The 19,978-nt window shown below is 43.1% G+C and overlaps 1 protein-coding gene across 6 annotated transcripts in view; it reads left to right on the top strand.

Annotated features, from left to right (window-relative positions):
• Positions 1 to 14,595: 14,595 nt before the first annotated feature.
• Tut4 (terminal uridylyl transferase 4) overlaps positions 14,596 to 19,978 on the top strand; it is a 95,794-nt gene continuing 90,411 nt past the window's right edge. For all 6 annotated transcript variants that reach the window (XM_038332794.2, XM_038332793.1, XM_038332792.2 and 3 more), the window contains exon 1: positions 14,596 to 14,695. The gene's annotated coding sequence lies outside the window, so the exon portion shown is untranslated. The remainder of the gene's footprint in view (positions 14,696 to 19,978) is intronic.

The raw sequence follows: 19,978 nt of genomic DNA, 5'->3' as shown, positions 1-19,978 counted from the left end.
TACCAAAGGGAAAATAAAATAAAATAGGAAATGGCAAGGTACTTCTGGGTACCCTTTACATTCTAGGGTCTCTAGTTGGCACTGACAAGCCTGGAGTTCAACTGTGTAGACCAGGCTGGTTTCAAACTCACTGACATGCACTTTTCTCCCCCTCCTGAGTGCTGGAATTAAAGGCGTATCCCTGTGATAGGCACTTGGAATTCCTTTTGCTCTTTGTGTGACTACATGTTAGTGTGTGCACACATGCGTGAGGGCCAGAGGCTAACCTTGAGTTCCTTCTTCCGGAACTGTCCACCTTGTCTCTGAGACAAGGTCTCTTATTGGCTAACCTGGAACTTGCTAATTAGGTTAGCCAAGGAAGCTCAAGGGTAGTCCTCCTTCAGTGCCCCTCAAGGTTGGGATTCTAAGCATCCACCATGCCTGGTTTTTCCAGTAGGTTGTGGTGATCAAACTCTGGTCTTCAGCCTCATGCTTGTATATCAGACACTTTATTGAGTCCCCTCAGCCCTATTCTTTTTACTCTCATAAGAATTTGGGAGGTAGCGGGGAGGCAGAGGCAGGCAGATCACTGTGAGTCTGAGGCCAGTCTGTTCTAGAGTTACAGAACAGTCAGGGCGACACAGAGAAATCTTGTCTCAAAAAATGGAAAAAAGAAAATAATTTGAGCCCGGTGGTGGTGGTGTACGCCTTTAATCCCAGCACTCGCGAGGCAGAGGCAGGCGGATCTCTGTGAGTTCGAGGCCAGCCTGGTCTACAAGAGCTAGTTCCAGGACAGGTTCCAAAGCTACAGAGAAACCCTGTCTCAAAAAACCAAAATAATAATAATAATGATGATGACAATAATAATAATTTGAGAGATATGGATAATTATCTACATTTTACTTATTTACTTGTTCATTTATTAATTTGAGATAGGTCTTCTCTATGTAGTCCTGGGTATGTAGATCAGGATGGCCTCAAACTCACAGAGATCTACCTGACTCTGCCTTCCAAATGTTGGGATTAAAAGCATGTGCCATTATGTCCAACTTCTTGATACTATCTTTTTTTTTTTTTTTTTTTTTTTTTTTTATGCTGGGCTTGAACTGAATGCCTTTTACAAGCAAGGCAAGTGTTCTACCACTGGCTACAAACCTAGCTTCTGTTTTCATTGCTTTTTGTCCTTGTTTTCTTCTTTGCTACATTTTGTCATTACAGTTACCAAAATGCCTTCTCCACCCAACACACATTCAGTACTTATAATTGTGGGTACCTTAGAGGTGTTAATACATTTCATCCTTATGACAACTATGTGAAGTAGGTACTATTATAATGTCCATTTTATAGATGTCTTGGTCTATGTTCTACTGCTGTGAAGAAACACGGCAACTCTTATACAAGAAAACATTTAAATGGGGCCAGCTTACAGTTTCAGAGGTTTAGTTAATTATCGTCATGGCAACAAGCAGGCAGACGTGGTGCTGGAGGGCTGGTAGTTCTACATCTGGATAGGCGGGCAGCAAGGAGAGAAAGAGCCACTGGGCCTGGCTTGGGCTTCTGAAACTCCAAAGTCTATTCCCAGTGACACACTTCCTGCAACAAGGGCATGCCTATTTCAGCACAGCCATACCTCCTAATCCCTGTCAAACAGTACCACTGCCTAACGACTAAGCATTCAAATATGGGGCCTACGAGGGCCATTCCTAGTCAAACCACCACAACAGCAGAAGAAATTGAACAAAAAGAGTTAAGTAGTTTATTCAAGTCCTACAGCTGGGAAAGAGCAGCACCAGGATTCAAACCTATGGTTTAACTCCAGAACTGTGTTCTTTCCACTGTGTTTTCTGTCTCCCCATCTCCCACCTCCACTTCCATTAGTTGTTCATGATCTGGGGTGGGCACAGAAACTAGATATCCCAACCTGGGTACAAAATCAGATGAAAGTCACTTCCAGGAGAAGAGTGTGAGTATTCTACAATTTGTGCAGACTATAGAAGACTGAACACAACGTTACTCTTCCCTCCCTGGCTCTTTCGGCTGCTGTGTCAGCAAGGGGTTGAGGTAGCATGAATATTTATTGTACTATACGAGATGTCTCAGGATGTTCACGTTCCCCTGAGGGGGGTTCATCTTAAATTTGGATCCTCCAACCTTCAGTTTACTCTTTGGAAACAAAAGTTTAAAACATTTCTTTCACTCTAAGAAAGGACAAAAGTGGGCATAAATGCGTGACAAAAAGAATAAAAAATATCTAGAGCTAGGTAGCATCATATTAAATCCACAAAGAGAAATGTCATTTCAAGAGACAATAAAGAATAAAAATGGGGGCTGGGTGGTGGCGGCGCATGCTCTTAATCCTAGCACTTGGGAGGCAGAGGCAGGCAGCTTTCTGAGGTTGAGGCCAGCCTGGTCTGCACAGGAGTTCCAGGACAGCCAGGGCTACACAGAGAAATCCTGTTTTGAAAAACCAATTTTGCAGTCTTACTAGAGAAAACATTCTTATTCAGAGATCTGATTGAGATTACAAGTGCAGTCGGGCAGTGGTGGCACATGCCTTTCATTCCAGCACTTGAGAAGCAGAGACAGACTGAATTCTGTGCGTTTGAGGCCAACCTTGTCTACAAAGTGAGTTCTAGGACAGTCAGGACTGTTACACAGAAAAGCCCTGTCTCGAAAAACCAAAATAAATAAAGAAATAGTAAAAAATCTTTAAAAATTTGCAAGTACAGTATGTCTTAAGTAAATGAAACTTTAGATATGTTTATATATATGTATCTGTCTATCTATATCTATCTATCTACCTATCTATCTATCTATCTATCTATCTATCTATCTATCTATCTATCATATATCTATCATCTACCTACCCACCCTTTATAGAAAGAAATTAAAGGACTGGTCCTTCTTCCACATAAGGATTCAGCAAGCTGGGCGGTGGTGACGCACACCTTTAATCCTAGCACTTGGGAGGCAGAAGCAAGTAGATCTCTTGAGTTTGAGGCCAGACTGGTCTACAGAGTGAGTTCCAGGACAGTCATGTCTACTACACAGAGAAATCTTGTCTCAAAACCAAACCAAACCAAAACAAACAAAAAGATTCAGCCAAAGGTGCTTTGAAGAAGAAGGCCACCCTTTGGCACACACCAGGTCTACCGTCGGCTCCTTAAGGAGTTCCTGAAGGGGTGCCGGCTCTAGCAGATGGGACATGCAGCTTTGTCTTTGCCCCAGATTCACAATCCTTCCCACAATCTCATCTCCCCCAGCTCTCCCAGGGCTGCTCCAGATAGCCACAGTTTTAAGGAAACCTCAAGCTTCTTTCTGTATCTCCAACTGCCCCATTCCACGCTGGCTTGTTCTCTCCTCTGTTCATATTCCCCCTACCCTCTTTTTCCCCTACCCTCTCTGCTAAGGGCCTTCTCTTCTCTATACATGTGCCCTCCTAAGTCTGCTCCTCTTTCCGTACCAGGCTTTTCTGTCCTCCCTCCCTGACACTCATCCTCCAAACCCCTATCTCACTCAGTCCTTTCTTTATCTTCAGGCTCCTTTATCCTTAAACTTCGGTCTCTTATTAAACCGCTCTGTTCTAAGCAAATGACACACGCACCAAACACAGTTTTACAAGGGTTCTCCTTGCCTGCCTCTCACCACAGACAGCTATTTTGCAGCCCAGTGAACATTCTCAGTAGAGTATTGTTATCTCTCTGAACTCAACCAGGACTTCCTCTGGGTATTCATTATCATATATGCCAAGAAAAGGATACTTTTAAGCCCATATTTTCTTCTCTATCCAAATCAGGAACAGGAGAACACAACTTTAAGCCTACTATAGTTACAACAGGATAAAATATTTGAAATCTGGGTCTGTCCTCAAAAATCTAGGACATAATGTTGCTATAAATTCCACCTGTCCAGAATCCAGCTCTTAAGCAAAATCACAGGAAGAATCCTGAACACTGAATTGCTGGGAAGCTTAGGTTCTATATATTGCTCAATCCAAAGAGAGGGCTCCCCTACCCCTCATCTTGCCCTAAGTGTGAGAATTTTGACGTTCAAATTACTATCTATAAATCATATGTGGTGTTGGCTTCAGAAACTACATATGCTAACAACACATACTAAAACAGCACATAGAATTCTTTACTGGGGACTCTGTGACCCCCAAACATCACTCGCTGAGCAAGATTGATCCCCGCTCTGAAGTGAGAGTACACAGCTTGCTACTCATTAACTTGTCCGTCAATCTGAGTAGCAATATCCAGTGCTGATTTACTTGGTTTGTGTTAAACTTTTGGTTCATTTTCCCATTGAAGAAAGAGTTATAGAAAGCTCCTTAACCACTGAGAATTCTTCCAGTTCATCTAGACTTTCCACCTTGTATTACCCAACCTCTGCTAATTCTCTTCTGTCCCCACGGGGTCTGGAACTTACTATTTAGCCCAGATTAAGCCGGCACTTGCATTCATCTCACCTGTACCTTCCACTTGCTTCCTTGGTTTTGACATGTTTCTGACTTGGCTTTTACTTAGATTCTGCCATGTTCCTGCCAAAACATACATAGTGATTACTTTTGGCAATGCCTCTTCAGATCTGATTTCTTTCATGTTACTCTCCTAACATCGTAGATTAACTTCCGTGCCTCATCTTGAAGATAAAGTAAGGCTAAAATAAGATAAAAAAATAACATACTAAAATATTAATAGGACTATGGCTGGATCATGGTTAGTTTAATGTCATTTTTCTTCAGAAATTTTAAAAAATTTTATAAGCCAGGTAGTAGCGGCTCACGCCTTTAACCCCAGCACTCAGGAAGCATAGGCAGGAAAATCTCTGTGAGTTCAAGGCCAGCCTGGTCTATAGACTAAGTTTTCCAGGACAGCCAGGGCTACACAGAAAAACCCTGTCTCAAAAAAAAATTAGAAAAGTTATGATATGGTTATATTAGGCATATAGATAAAAATATTTAAGTTTGAATCAAAGTCACTCACCAAGTGTTTTCATGGGTAATTACTGAATCCTCCTTCCCTTCATGATATTGAAAGAATATAAAATTAGTATCTCTCCGGCCAAGCAGCCACAACACCTGGGATCCTATTTAGATTGGAGAAATGTCTTCTCCGCCCTTTCCCTCCACCTGACGTTGCACTGTCCCCTAGAATTTACCTTCCAAAGCAGAAATGTGAGCAAATATTTCTCCTACTTAAACTATGAATGTTTCTCAACATTCCCTGTAGGATCGAGGCTAGTCTTCTTAACAGGGCTTTTCACAGCCTATTGCCGCTTTCCCTTTCTAAGCCCATTCTGAACTTCACTATGCTAGTACCTTTTCCATTGTCGTGACAAAATACCTGGTAACAGTGACTTAAGAGAGAGAGGTTGGGGGGCTGGAGAGACGGCTCACTGGCTAAGAGGGCTGACTGGGTTCAGTTCCCAGTACCCCATGGCAGCTCACAACTGTCTATGTCTTCAATTCCAGGGGATCTGGTACCTCCACAGACGTACATGCAGGCCAAATACAAATGTGCATAAAACAGAAAACAATAAATCTTAAAAAGAGAGAGGAAGGGTTTACTTTTAGCTCCTATTTACTTTGGCTCACAGTATTACATACTATAGCAGGAGGCATGCTGGCAGGAGGGTGAGGAGGTCAGTCACGTTGTGTTCTCGGACAAGAAGCAGAGACACGTCAATGCTGGTACTCATGTTTTTCTGTTAGCATTCATTCTGGACCCTAGACCACAGAGTCGTACTGCACATCCAAGTGGGTCTTTGTATGTGTGTGTGTGTGTGTGTGTGTGTGGTCCAGGCTGGCCTCGAACTCGTGATCCTCCTGCCTCTGCCTCCTTCAGCAAATCCTACCGGCTGAAGTGGGTCTTATTCACTGCCATTTCATCTCTTTGGAAATTCCTCAGTGACACAGAGGTTTGTTCCCAGGAGATTCTAAATCCCATCAGGTTGGTGATCAAGATTTAATCATCACATCTGCTAACCTTTTTCTTTCTTCTTTACCCCATGTTAAATCAGACTATTTGCCATTTTTAAATTACAGAATAAGAGCACAAGACTTAAGTGTATAACTCTTTGAGTGTTTACATTTGTGTACAACTGTGGGACCATGACTACTGATCTTATTTTTGTTTTTTTCTTTAATACTAGACTAAATAATGAAATAGTATCTTGCTGCAGTTTTGACTTGCACTTCAGTGTCTTTTCTCGTATTTATTGGCCATTTGAGTATTTTCTTTGGAGAAATCCTTCAGATCCTAGTTTGCTTTGAATTACATCGTTTTCCTGCTCTTGAGTTTTAGGAGTCTTCTGTATATTGCAGCTGTTTGCTCCTCACCAGGTATGCAATTTGTAAATATTTTCTTTCTTTCTCTGTGTTACCTTTGTACTCCGTTGATAGTGTCTTTGCAAAAGTAAAGTTTCTAGGTCATGGAGATGGCTTAAGAGGCAAAAGCGATTACTGCTAAGCCTGACAACTTGAGTTTCATTCCCAGAATTCACACAGTAGAAGGGAAGAACTGACTCCCAAAAGTTGTCCTTTGACCTTCACTTGTATGCTGTCGCCTATGCATGTGCACACACACACAGAGCTTAAAAATAAGGGGAAAAATAAATTGACTGTGATCAAGAAAAAAAAAAAAAAAGGATCCCCAGCACTTAGGAGGTAGAGGCAGGTGGATTTCAGTGAATTCGAGGTCAGTCTGGTCTACAGAGTGAGTTCCAGGACAGCCAGGACTGTTATACAGAGAAACCCTGTCTTGGCCGGGGGGGGGGGGGGTGAAAGAGAAAGAAGGAAGGAAGGAAGGAAGGGAGAGAAGGAAGGGAGGGAGGGAGGGAGGGAGGGAAGGAGGGAGGGAGGAAGAAAGGAAGGATGGATCAGGAAGTAGTGCTACATGTCTTTAATCTCAGCACTCAGGAGGCAGAGGCAGGTAGTTTTCTGTGAGTTTGAAGCCAGCCTGGTCTACAGAGTTAGTTCCAGGCCAGCAAAGGCTACACAGAGAAACTCTGTCTCAAAACAAAACAAAAAAGCAACAAAATTTTACAATTTTCTTGTGGGGTCTAATTTCTCCTTTGGTGTCATATTCAAGAGATCCCTGCCCCGAATAATGCCATAAAGCTCCTCCCCTACTTTTCTTCTAAGAGCTTTATCGTTTTGGGTCCCACATCCTACATTTTAGGTCATGGATCCATTTCGAGTTGGCTTTTGTATGTGGTCTAAGGTCAAGGTCTAACTTCAGTCTTTGCTTGTGGTGATCCAGTTTCTCTAGCATTATTTACTTTAAGTAAATAATGTTTTTAAAAACCCAACTCTTGTTGCATACCTCAGCATCCTTGTTGAAATCATTTGACCATGTATGCAAGGATTTATTTCTGGATAGAGGGCATGGCATTTTATAGGACACAAAGATGAATCAGAGTACATATTGTCCTAACACATTAGAATTGGTTGCAGGAAGACTGGTAGGATGGAATTGGATCTCATTTTGTTTTAAAGGACAGAGGAGAAAAAAAAAATTGACTTAAAAGGAGGTAAACTAGCTGACTTAAGAATTCATATCAGAAGTTTAGAATTTTGGAGCCTCTTCTTGCCTTAGTTTATCAAATCTATCCCCATTTTTACATATCAGAAAAAAGAAAAGGGGTGTTATTTTTGAAGCCAGAATTACTAGCAAATAAACTAAAAGGGAGATTTCTGGGATGGAGAAGTAGCTCAGAGTTTGTCAGTATAATGAAGCCCTGGGTTTGAGTCCTCAGTACTGAATGAAACTGGGGTAATTCCAACACTCTGAAGAATTAGAAGTTCAAGGTCATCCTCAGCTAGCAAGTTGAAGGTCAGCTTTGGCTGCACCACACTCCTCATTAAAAGAAAGAAAGGGAGGGCGGAAGGGAGGGAGGGAAGAAGGAAGGAAGTTAGACTTCAGCAGAATGTAGGAAGAATTTCTGTCATCTTGAACAGGTAGATTTAGTAAGGAATGTGATCTCTGTTAAATATACAAACATTCAAATTGAAGTTTAATGACTATCTGTTAGTTGTTATTGTTTTGTTTTTGAAACAGTGTCTTACTATGTATCCTTGGCTGGCCTGGATTCTCTATGTAGATCTGATTGGCTTCAAACTTATAAAGACCCATCTGCCTCTGCTTCCTGAGTGCTGGGATTTAAAACCTGCAAATGACTCCCAGGCACCTGTAAGTTTTGCTGTACAACGGGTTTATCTTTTAGGCTTACAGATTTTTCAAAACTGTCCTATAAATTTAGGATAAAATAAAGGTTCTTTTTTTCTGGGTCGGGGGTTGAAACAGAGTTTCTCTGTGTAGCCCTAGCTGTCCTGGAGCCTGGAGCTCTCTCTCGGGACCAGGGTGGCCTTAAACTCAGAGATCAACCTGCCTTTGCCTCCCAAATGCTGGGATTAAAGGTGTGTGCCACCACGACCTGGCAAAAAAGGCTCTTTAAAAAATGTATTTATTTTCAAGACAGGGTTTCTCTGTGTAGCAATGGCCGTCCTGGAACTAGGTCTGTACACCAGGCTGGCCTCCAGTTGGAAGATTTCATCTACTTCTGCTTTCTGAGTTCTGGGCTTAAAGGCGTGTGCCACTACTGCCTGGCTAAAATTTTATAAAGATTATTTTAAATTGTGTATATGTTTGTATGTAAGAGTGTGGATATGTGTACAAGAATGCAGGCTCCTGTGGAGTCAGACTCCCCTGGAGCTGCAGTTACACACAGGCCATTGTAAGCTAACATTGTGGGTGTTGGGAAGTGAACTTGGGTCTTTTAGAAGAGCAGTATGCATGCACTCTTAACTACTGAGCCAGTTCAGTCCCTAAAGAATGTTTGTAAAAGAAAATTGTATTTCATGGGCTGTGTATGGTGATGCACACCTTTAATCCCTTCACTGGAGAGGCAAAGGCAGGTGACTCTCTTGTGAGTTTGAGGCCAACCTCAAGCTCAACAAATCAAAGACAAAATGTTTTTTAGAATTTATTCATCGTATTTTATGTGTGAGTGTTTGTGGCAGATGTGTGCTTAGTGCCCTCAGAGATCAGGAGAGGGTATTGGATCTCTTGGCACTGGAGTTATGGGTGATCCTGAGCCACCATGTGAGTTCTGGGACTCAAACTCAGGTCCTGTGGAACAACACGTGCTCTTGACTGCTGAGTTTTCTCTCAAGACCCCTAATGAAAATTATTATTATTATTATTATTTTGGTTTTTCAAGACAGGGTTTCTCTGTGGCTTTGGAGCCTGTCCTGGAACTAGCTCTTGTAGACCAGGCTGGTCTCGAACTCACAGAGATCCGCCTGCCTCTGCCTCCCGAGTGCTGGGATTAAAGGCGTGTGCCACCACCGCCCGGCTGAAAATTATTTTTATTGCAGCCCTTATAATATGTTCCTAGATTAGCTTCAAAGAATCATCTCCTGCTATGTATATGGGTTCTTGATACATCTGTGAATACTAAAGTCTTTTTTAACTAAGATCATCCTTCCCCCCATGTGAGTTTTTTTTGTGTGTGTGTGTGTTGTGTATGGGCATACATGTGAGCGTGCGAGCATGTGTGTTTGTGTGTGTGTACTTCTTATGCTTCAGGATAGTGTGATGGGATGATAAATTAGAAGACATGGTAAGGACCACTTCATAAATGTGATGCATTCTTACAAGATGAGGGTCTCTCTGTAGCTTTAGAGCTTGTCCTGGAACTTGCTCTGTAGACCAGGCTGGCCTCGAACTCACAGACATCTGTCTGCCTCTGCCTCCTGAGTGCTGGGATTAAAGGTTCAGGCCACCACTGCCTGGCCTCTATGGCTAACTAGTGGCTTAGCTCTGCACTCTGATCTTTAGGCAAACTTTGTTTGTTAGATTACAAAGTATCACTACAACTAACAGCCTGACAAGATTTTTTTTTTAGCACGAGTGTATGTGTGTGTATGTATATGGGAGGGTGACATATGAGTGCCGTGGTGCATATGTGAAGGTCAGAGAATGACTTATAGAATTGGCTCCTCCCACTACATCGACAGGTCTTTATGATGAACTAACTGATTTACTTAGTTTAGACAGACTTATCTCTTAAGTTTATCTTTTTTGTTTTGATTTTTATGTACTCACCAAATTGCTTTTAATTCAATAGGGTTTTTTTTTTTTTTTTTTTTTTTTTTTTTGGTAAGTTTTTGCTCCGGTCAGGATTTGGTTGTTCCTCAATGGCCCACAAATAGAAGGTTGGCTCCCAGTGAGGCAATATGACACCAGAGGAAACCTTTGGAGGGAAGTAAGTGGGTTGGAGAGAGAGAGCTCAGCATGTAAGTGTGAAAGCAAGGGCATGGAGTTCAAATCACCAATAGACACTTGAAAGCCAGACATGGTCTCATACGACTATAAATCAGATAAATCCCAGAAGCTCACTGGCCAGCCTGGTTCAGTGAGAGATCTTTTCTCAAAAAAAAAAAAAAAAAGATGAAGAGATGGAGGAAGACTCCCAGTGTCCTTCTTTGGCCTACATATGTGTATGTATGTATATATGTATGTATGTATGCACATAGGTCTACCTATGTGCCTATGCATTTCCTGCTCTGTCACCCCAATAAATTAATTTGAAAAGGAGGTTGGGTCTAATGAAAGATTATTCGAATTAAAGGAAGTAGTTTTCCTGAGACGGCTCTAGTAAATCCCTGAGCCAAGCCCCATTCCTGGTTGAAGATATGACGACCTGTTCTTTTATAGAGTTTTCTGCTATAAAGTGACACCATTTCCCATCCTCATCAGAGGCCCAAACCATCATCAGATCTTGAACTTAGAACCTCAAAATTGTGAGCTAAATAAGCCCCTCCTCCCTCAGATATAGGGAGCAGACATGGGGATTTTGAGCCTACTAGGCAAGCAGTCTGATATTGAACTGCACTCCAAGCCCTAAACTTCTTTCCTTCATAACTAAGCTACTTCTGCTATGTCACTTTAGTGAGAGAACTATTATCTAAGAAGAGAACGCACTCAAGTATCGCTCCATTAGGCAACTGTATTTCTCATTTGGTAGACAGAATAGGACTTTTGCTGCAAATAATGTTCACCTGTTAGGATGAAATGGCTGGAGCTCCTGGGCCATCTAGATTGGAAGTCTACATTTAAAACCTTAACCACAACTGTGGGACTGTTCTAGAAAGTATTACAGAGGGAGTCTCTTGAGTGTTTTCATGGAGCAGCTAGAGATTTGTCATTTTTCCAGTAATCTGTAGTTCAAAGCAAAGAACACAAAACTGGCATTCTAGTTGTGTCTGCAATTTATTTATGAACTTGGGCATTAATTAAACCCTATGTTTCCTCATTTGTCTTGCTGGAGTACCTGAACTGTTCAGTTGTAATGGTAAACAGGAGTATGGTTGCCAAAATGTTCAACGCCACAAGCATGTAGGTACTGCAATGCAAATAGAAGTATGTGTGTCTAAGATTATAATCCATTGGTATCAGACAGGTAAAATTCTCGGGATTTGGAGATTGGAGAGAGAGCATCCAGTGGAGTGCTTGTGTGTTCACTTGCTGGAACTTACTAGGGTAAAGGGTTCTTGTGGCACCTGAAATCCTAAAGCTTGGGAGGAGAATCAGGAGTTCAAGGTTATCCTCAGCCACGAGTAGCTGGAGGCCATCATGGGTTAACAGAAATCGTGTCTCAAACTACTACTTAGTAAGAGTTGGGCTGAGTCTTGAGAAATAGGGAAAGGGTGTTATCTGGAGGCACAAGGGCAGAGGCGTGGCACTCTCCCAGATGGCTGCCTCTTTGTTTTAGACTCAATATCTTACTCTAGACTAAATGCTGTCTTCTGAGTCATCAACACGTCTTTGGCACAAAACAGGTAATCCCTGAAGGTCGACCATTTCCATTGACGCCTCACTTGCGTGGAATTTATCACATTCTCCTCTGGATTTGCCCAACCCTTTGTTCATATGATCTGTTGACTATAGGTTAATAACACTGCCTTCCTTGCTGGACCGTGAGCTTTCTGAGCAGCAGTCTGGGTGGTTTGTCTAGGCACTGAACTATGTTTTGCTTACACTAAGTAATCAGGAAATGTTTTTTCAATTGAATTTGGTCCAAGGACATTAATATTAGTGAGGAGCATGTTGGTAATCATTTTAAATGTGTCTATCAGCTTTAAGTTTTCATTGTTTATTTTTTTCTGGTACAGAGGATCAAACTCAAGAGCCCTTTGCGTTCTAGGCAGGCACTCTTATATTGAGCTGCTATATGCCCAATCCCTACCTCTCTTTTTTTCTTTTGAGACGAGATCTCAAGTATTCCACTGGCCTGGAACTCCCTCCCAGACTGGCTTCAAACTCAAAGATCCACTCCACCCACCCCTGCCTCTCTCTCTCTCTCCCTCCTGGGATTAAAAGCATGCTCTCGCCGGGCGATGGTGGCGCACGCCTTTAATCCCAGGACTCTGGAGGCAGAGGCAGGCGGATCTCTGAGTTCGAGACCAGCCTGGTCTACAGAACTAGTTCCAGGACAGGCTCCAAAGCCACAGAGAAACCCTGTCTCGAAAAACCAAAAAAAAAAAAAAAAAAAAAAAAGCATGCTCTCCATCACACAGGTAACTTTTGTTTTGTTTTTTTTGGTTTCTCTGTATAACAAACAGCCTTAGCTGCCCTGGAACTCGCTGTGTACACCAGGCTGGCCTCAAACTCACAGAGATCCACCTGCTTTTGCCTCCCCAGTGCTGGGATTAAAGGTGTGTGCCACTACCGACTGGTGCTATGCTGGCTTTGAACTGGCAATCCTCCAGATACAAGTTTCCAGGGTACTGAGATTATAGACACAAGCCACCACACCTAACACTAGGTTTCCACGTCGGTTTCCTCTCCTGTTCCTTTCCTTATCTCTCTGAAGCGCGGACACATTTAAAAAGGTTTCAGGTGAGAAAAATCTGGATTTTTATTAATCTGAAGTCATCCAGTTGGTAACTGCCCAAACCTGGAGGGGCTGATTTGAAATCCAGTATTCTATCCAATGCTTGTGGGTCTGGAAGAGTCACGGGGGGGGGGGGGGGGGGGGAAGAGTGCACTTCCAGAGCGTATTTTTCTCATCTGCAAACGGAAGCAATAGCAACAATCGTCACAGGAGCAATATGAAGACTAACTAGGTGGTTAGGTATGTGAAGCCCCTAGTTCAATGCCTAGCACTAAGCTGGCAATGCTTGGTCTCTTCTCACTAAGCTTTTGTGATTCAGATGGACAAATCAAGTAAGAGGTATTCAGTTCTGGGATGCAGTGGGAAGTTGGTGAACTACAGAGACAGTTGCCTCTCTGTAGCCTGAGTTGTTTTGGCCTCAGTCATTAGAAAATTTGTCATTGTCTGGTAAACATTTAAAATTTAGCTGCTTCCCTTTATAAACACCCACGTTTCAGGGTGTCGTACACTTTTTCTGCCTAGTAAATATCCAACTCAAGGGTTGCCGTTTTGTGATTTGTCCCTCTCTGAGTGAAGTAGGAGCTTGGTCAAATAATCGAGGCTTGGGACCATTAAAATAAACTAATTATGCCTTCTCAAGTCTTTCATAAGTGTAAATTTAAATGACAGGAACCTAACACATTAGAAAAAAAAGGAAGGGGGAAGCCGTTCCCGGTAGTTGTTTCTATGCCCACCTAAAACTTAAAGACTGGGTTTCGAAATATTTCTCAAGATCTCTCGGCTTTGTTATTCCTGAGGTGACGCAAAGCAGGGCTGGTGGCAAGGGTGAAGGGGTGGGGGGGGGGGCTTTCTCTCGCCAGCTCCCAGACGGTGCACAGAAGCCAGGGATGACTGCAAAGGCTTCAAAAGGCATGGGCAGTCGAGCAGTGACAAGCCCGATCCTGCAAAGCCCGTCCCGTCCCCTTCACCCCCACCCCCGCCCGGGGAACTGCTAGGAGACCAGCCCCTTTTCCCGCCCGGGGGCCTCAGCACAGCCACCCGCAGCCCGGGAGCCTGACGTGAGCGGCGCGACGGTGCACGCGACCCCGGGCTCGCAGGCGTCCTCGCGCCGCTCCTCGGCGTCGGCGTGCCGGACCGTGAGACCCTCTCCCGGCAGGCCGCTCCGACCCTGTCCCTCCTCCGGGGCCCGCCCCCAGCTCGAGCGCCACCGAGAGCCCGCGCGCGCTCGCCCGCTCGCTCTCCTCAGCGCGGGTGTGTGCGCGCCGTCCTCCCACCTCGATTCCCCCCCTCCCCTCCCCATTGTTTCCGGGCGACCGCCACGAGCCCCCGAGCGTAGTCCCTCCCTCCCTCCGGCCTCTCCCTCCCCCGCCGAGGTTTGACGGGTGCCGCGGGGGGGGGGATCCCCAGAACTGAATGCGAGGGCGCCCCTGAACCCAGCCCCGGGAGGCTCCGCTCCCGGGCTGCCAAGCCCTTCTCCTCCGCCCATCCCCACTGGGACCCCAGTCGGCCGAGCGCCTCCCGCTCCCCTCCCCCTCTTCCCGGCGCCACTCTCCCTCGGCCCCCTCCCCTCAGCGGGTCCTCCTCTTTCTCTCGCTCCCTCCTCCTCCCCCTCCCCGTCCCTTCCCCCCCACAATGCAGTTCGCGGCGCGGCGGACATGGCGGTGGAGTCCTGAGCTCGTCGTGTCCTGGCCTCCATCGGCGGCGGCGGCGACGGCGGCGGCGGGGGCGGCGGCGGCGGCAGCGGGAGGCGGAGGGGGAGTCGGAGCCTCTGCGATGAGGAGGCGTCGCGCGCGCCTGTAGCTCGCGGGCCTCGCAGGTACGGAGCTTCGGGCCGCCGCGCTGCGCGGGCTGCCGAGGGGGTGTGCTCGGCCGAGCTGGGGAAGGCCCCCCGCTTGTCCCCTTCAGGTGCGGCGCCCCGCAGGTGTCGGGTCCCCGGGAGCGCGACTCCGCCGCCCCCCTCGGGGCCTGGCGCTTCCTCCTCCTCCTCTCGATCGGGCTTCAAGTGTCCCAGGGGAAAGCTGAGGGAAGGAGGGAAGTGGAGAAGGCGGCCTGGGCGGCCTGAGGAGGGTTTTGGGGGGCCCGTCCGGCCACCGAAACCTGTTGTCTGGTTCGGAGGATCTGAGTTAACGGGATTGGTCTAGCCTTGTCTTAGAGCCTGTGTGTGTCTCTGTAATGTGTGCCTTTTCTTTCACCCTGTAGAGATGTCCATACGCACATGTAAACACACACACACGCACTCACACACAACAGTACCTCCCCCCCCCCCCCGGGCTTGTCCTTGTAGGGAGAAGGCAGGGTAGGTTCGCGTGGATTTCGTTTCCTGCTCGCCCGCCGTCTCTGCCCCCCACCCCCAGTCGAATGGTGGTACTGCGCGCTTTTGACGTGGGTAACTGTGAGATTCGTATTTGTAAACAGACAGCACTTCCCCAGTGTGTCGCACGCCTCCGCAAGTGGTTTCTGATCCTTTTGATATCAGGATTACAAAAGAACGAGGTGGTTAGACCTCAAAGAAGCAGCGGGATTTCTAGTCAGTACCTGAATGGGATCAATTACTGTTATTTTTAACGTTGGTTAAACATTTTTTTTAGAAGAATATCAAACTTTAAATCGGTCGAATCTTGTACCTTGTGCGAGGTCTTAGTTCCAGTATACCGTCTTTCTTCATTTTGATACAAAAATCATTCCCTAAACATTTGACATTCTGCGATCTTTTGTAATCTTCATGTTCAGAAATGCAATTCGAATTGTGTATTGTTAGCATGCCTTTAGTAATTAGCCAAGTCATATAACCTTTTATATCTCTTACCCCTCTCCCGTCCTTGCAGCAGGAATAGTTTAAAACGCTTTGTGAAACAGCATATCTTGTTTGTTTAAAAAGGAATAACTACTAGCTAATACAATTGGATAATACCAAGTGGATCTGATAATTTAGAGACAATGCCATTCTCAATCCTTGAATCGCGGAAAGGTTTGAGTAAAATGTTGTCTGTATGTATTAACATTTTCTTTACTCAGAGCCCATGTGCATCCCCTTAGAAATACGGTGCACACTGTATCCCACTGCTGATTAGTCACACCTCTGTGAAACTATGAAATATTGTTTTATATAGCTTTATTTAAGACAACTCACAAGGATAGTTTGCTTTGTGATGCTTTAATAAACAAATTATACAGAGGAATTAAAAACCGTATATGTTGGGGAAGATAAGCTTAAGTGTTTCTTGTTTTAAAAAAATACTATAAACAGAAGAAAGTTACCCAAAACTCTTAGATAAAATGTTGTTCTTGCATAGTTTCATTTGGCTAGTGTAGAAAAACGAAAAAAAAAAAAAACAAAAAACAGTAAAGCTTCCTTAAAAGAATCTAAAAGTGGAAGTGAAAGTGATTGGCATTTCATGTTTTAAGTGCTGTGAACATCTAACCACAGAAAGTCAACAGGTATTGTCAGGCACATAGAAATGCACTTCAGATTTGTAAACCCGAACCCTAAGTTACATCTGATCTGTTAATTTTGTTAGACTAGCACTTGCCTTTTAAATTTAGGCGTTAAAATGAAACTTTATGACTGCAATGATAAATGGTCCTAAATAAGAAAGTGCTTAAAGATGATTTTTATTTGCTCCCATAGCATGCTCATTTTAGTAAAAGTAGCTAGAGAACTTTCCTTTTTAATCTCAAAGTTAGCCTTGACATATATAAGTGTGATTATGTTGTGTTCTTTACAGTCAAGTCAGGGTCGGTGGGTAGATAAAAGTGTTTCAATTTACTGACTATGAAAAGATTGGATTTTTGAAAAAAATATTTAAGACTTAACCTGTAAATATTGATGCCAATAAATTTTGTCACTATTTTTAGCTGTGTATGGTGTTACAGGATTTAATCCCAGTGCTTGGAGGCAGAGGCAGGTGGATCTCTGTGGGTTTGAGGGCAGCCTGGTTTACATAGTGTCCAGGCCAGCCAGGGAGGCATAGTGAGATGCAGTTTCAAAAACAAACAAACCAAATTCCCAAACCACAGAAACCCACAAAAACCCACAAACAAACAAAAAAGTGAATATTTGGATGTAGCAGAATTAAATTAGATGTGTTCCTTTCCAGATAAACTTGCAAATATTTTAATTAATAAAATAATGTTAAGAAATTGCTCTCATCTGTAGTTAGAAGTATGTTCTTTTTTTAATATTTATTTATTTATTATGTATACAATATTCTGTCTGTGTGTATGCCTGCAGGCCAGAAGAGGGTACCAGACCCCATACAGATGGTTGTGAGCCACCATGTGGTTGCTGGGAATTGAACTCAGGACCTTTGGAAGAGCAGGCAGTGCTCTTAACCTCTGAGCCACCTCTCCAGCCCCAGAAGTATGTTCTTAAAACACAGAAAAATAGGAGCTTAGTGGTAGAACACTTTTCTGGTATATGTATGAAGGCCTATATTTAATCTCCAGTATAACACCCAAACATACACAAAAAGTTAAACAGTTCTGTGAAGATCTAAAACAGACAAAAGAAGAGACACTGTAGGTTGTGATTCAAAGTAGGGTATGTAGATTTAAAAAAAAGTAACAGAGGACTTAGGAAAGCTTACATTCTTCTGAATAAGTTGTTTTAGATCTAGAATTCTAGCTTGTCACATAATTCAGGGAAGTTTTAAAACCAGCATGTCTCCAAGTGCTTCTTCAATCCTCCCAAAAAAGAAAGGTACCTAAATGTAAATATTAACAATTCAAATTTTTCTTTTGAATTAATAGTTTGAACAAATTTCACACCGTGTGTCCATAATTCTGTGCATTGAAGGAGAGAAAAAGTTATTAGACTCCTTATTCTTTCTAGGTACTGTTCTAAGACTGTGTGCACCTTTTTCATTTGCTTACCTACAGCCTGTTCATGAGGAATTGTGACTCACAGAAGTTGAGTTATTTGCTGAAGAGCATGATGCAACAAATTTGAGTGGGCCTCTATTCTTCATATGTATATGTCATTTGCTGTCGGATCTAGTGAGTTGTTTCTCAGTATAAAAGGAAAAATGCCTAAGGTTGATATTTATTCATTCAGTCATTTACTTTAACAAACATTTCTGTTTGTACTCTATACTAAGACATGTTTTGAAAAAAGCTTTAAATCTTGTAATTGAGCTCACTATGTGAGGTAATGTTTGAGCTGTGATTAGACATGTTTTCTGACTTCTACTCCAGTGGGTTTTTTTCCCCCAATTTGACTTCCTTATTAATAGAGTCTGTGACCTAAAAGGAAGTTTTTTATTCTTTTGACTTGGATAAACTAAGTTTTTCAATTTAGTACTAGAAAGCAGTAGGTTAGGACACTGGGAAGTGTGAGTTAGTTGGAAAGAGGAAAACTATCCAAGCTTAGTGTTCACCAATAAAAATGAATGAGCAAAGACCAACTCTACACAAAACATCTTGTACTTAAAAATGTTTAGGGAAGGCTGGTGGGATGGCTTAGTGGGTAAAGGCCTTTACTGCCAATTCTGACAACCTGGGTATGATCCCTGGGATACATGTGATACAAAGGGAGAATCAACTCCTGAAAGTTGTCCTCTGGCTCCATTCTTGTGCTGTGGCACATGCATGTATGTGAACACACACACACACACACACACACACACATACACACGTAATTTTAAGAAACCATGGAGAAGTTAGTGTAAAGCATATGTACGTTTTGAGTTTAGTTCCTTTTAACTGAAGGAAAAAGCAAATATTTTCTATTAATTACTCAAGTCACATAATTTTAAATTGATACTCGATATAGAGTAAGAGAGTTCATAGTACTTTGTACATATTACTCTCAAGATTTTAGAAGATTTACTTAGTTCTCACGACAACCTTTTATCTTATTGCAGGTGAGGAAAGGAGATATAGAAGAGTTAAGTACAAAATCTCACACCTAGTTTGCAGTAGAGTTGGGATTTGATCTGAGACTGTCTTGGAGCCAGAGTCCCTCACCAATACACCATATTATGAGTGTCAGATGTAGTGTATAGAGGGTATTTTGTACAGTCACAGGGTGTCAAAATATTGTCTAAGTATAGAAAGTATGAATTATACAGAATAACTAAACCTAATTGAATTTTATCTGTTAGTCATTGTAATTTAAATGATTTTGGTTATTCAGATCAGCTACTCACTAAATATTAAGTGCCCATCATGTATAGAGTACTCAATGGTAATCATACTATGGACACTAAAAAAAAGATTGATTTTTCTTTCTTCTCTTCTCCCTTTCCCTGTCTTCCCTTCCCCTCCCCTCCAAGACAGGATCTCACTATGTAGCCTGGCCTCAAACTCAAGAGATCCACCTGTCTTTAGAGTGCTGGGCTTAAAGGCATGTACTACCATACCCAGCAGGTTTATTTTATTTTTAATTTGTATGTGTCTGTGTGGGTATGTACACATAAATAAATGGTCCTTGAGTATGCCACAAGAGGGCTTCAGATTTCCTGGAACTCAAGTTACAGGCAGTTATAAGCCGACTACAGCCCCATATCTTTTTTTCTCAATAGCTTGCATTTTTAAAATTTATATATCTCTCCCCTCATACCTGAACAGCATTAATGTGTGTGTGTGTGTGTGTGTGTATGTTTGTATGTATGTGGTATAGGTTAGAGGACAACTTGTGGGAATCAGGTCTTGCTTTCTACTATGTGGGTTCTGGGGATTGAACTCAGGTTGTCAGGCTTGGTGGCAAACACCTGCTGAGCCATCATTTTGTTACTGTGGACACTTCTTGTGAAGGGTCTTAGAGTCAAACGTTTTTTGTGTGTGTACCTGTGGTGATACATATGTGGAGGTCAGAGGACAACTTGTGGGAGTTGGTGATCTACTTCCATTATGTGGGGCCATGGGACTGAACTCAGGTCTTTGGCTTGGCAGCAAATACATTTACCCTTTCAGTCATCTTGCCTAGCCCCCAAACTTGATTTTGTAATAATACGGCTGCAGCATTTTTTTCTTCCTTTTTTATCTGTACTGTACTATATGTTTATCTACGTAATATGTGAAATTCTGTGCTCTGATGGCTAATAGAATGTGCCCCCGCCTTTTCTTGATATATTTATAGTACCATAATCTTCACCTTTTT

The sequence above is a fragment of the Arvicola amphibius genome, chromosome 6 (genome assembly GCF_903992535.2).
Source record: "Arvicola amphibius chromosome 6, mArvAmp1.2, whole genome shotgun sequence".
Taxonomy (NCBI): domain Eukaryota; kingdom Metazoa; phylum Chordata; class Mammalia; order Rodentia; family Cricetidae; genus Arvicola; species Arvicola amphibius.
This window is presented reverse-complemented; position numbering and strand designations above follow the sequence as displayed.